Genomic DNA, 1336 nt, shown 5'->3' with positions numbered 1-1336 from the left:
AAGAAAAAAATCCTGAGCTGTAGGAATGCAGTATTTGGTGATCTGTGATCACTTCTTTTCCAATTCCAGTCTATGGGAGCCAGGGCTTTTGGAGCCAGCAACTAGCGGACGTAGTGATATTGCAGGTTTTTGACACTTCCAGGTTGGCTTCATTTTTAGGAGCCGCTTGCTACGTCCATCTTTTATACAGTCTATGGTTGAAACATCTCTAAGAACCAAAAATAAGTCAATTTGCCTTCTACTGAAGCACTTAGGATTATATCTAATTGCACAGTTTTTTTTGTTCTTGTTCTATTTTACTGAAGCAGTAATATTAATTGTCACTCGGTTCTTTTTAATAACTTCCCTTGTGTGGATTTTTCATCATGCAGTCTAAGTGTTCAGGGACACAGTCTTGAAGGAGTTTTAGGAAAGTCTCACGGATGTTGCAGGAAAACATGTCGCAAAGCAGCTCTGCCTCCTGGTCTCAACTCTGCATCGTCATGCTTTGGGATTTCTAATAAATTTGTTCTACACATGAAAGCTGCATTATCCCAGGTGGGATGAATGCCTTCTCTCCTATTCACACCAGTTTCATTTGCAGAAAGTTTTCCAGCGCTACAGGATACCATAAGTATGGTTTTGCCAAAGGCTTCTTTTGGGGTTATTTTTTCTTCCTCTCGTCATCAAACGTGGCTCAAAGGGAATTGTTGGCTTTCTCTATATAAAATAATATAGTAAGGTAACTTTCTATGTTAGGTGCCCTGAGATGACTCATGTTAGGAAATGTCTCTATATTAATAAGATTAAATTAAATGTAAATAATCAGGACACAAATTATACTCTTTTATTTCTATATATAAAAAAAAAAAGAAAAAGAAAAGCAGAGCAATTTTCTAAAACATGAGCATTGTAGGTTTTATTAAGTGTACTCAGATAGGAGTAAATCATTTATTTTCAGCTGTGGTTTGATCCTCATTTGGTGCTCTAACGAGTATCTGACATGTATGAATTAAGGACAGTGAATTCAAGAAATGTGTGTCTGAGACTGAAGCTGGCTCAGTCGGCTGACTTCCTGTGCGATAAAATAAAATGATCTCAGAGCTCTTCTCGACTTTCATTACAGTAAATTCTGCTAATATCAGGTCATTTCTCACTGTAAAATACGTATTCGCCATTCTACAGCAGTTCTTTATCCTGTAATTGCGGCAGGATGGGAGACTCCAGGTAGATATTAGGTTCCTTCTCTTTTTTCTCAGGAAACATGCTTTTAAGTCTAAATGTTGCTGTGAACTGAGTCGAGCTTTAAACACTCTTAAGTTGCCTGTCGAGCCACTGTTGATTATACAGCACATTT

Source organism: Stegastes partitus, unplaced genomic scaffold (genome assembly GCF_000690725.1).
Source record: "Stegastes partitus isolate 25-593 unplaced genomic scaffold, Stegastes_partitus-1.0.2 Scaffold87, whole genome shotgun sequence".
Lineage (NCBI taxonomy): Eukaryota > Metazoa > Chordata > Actinopteri > Pomacentridae > Stegastes > Stegastes partitus.
Note: the sequence above shows the minus strand (reverse complement) of the source record.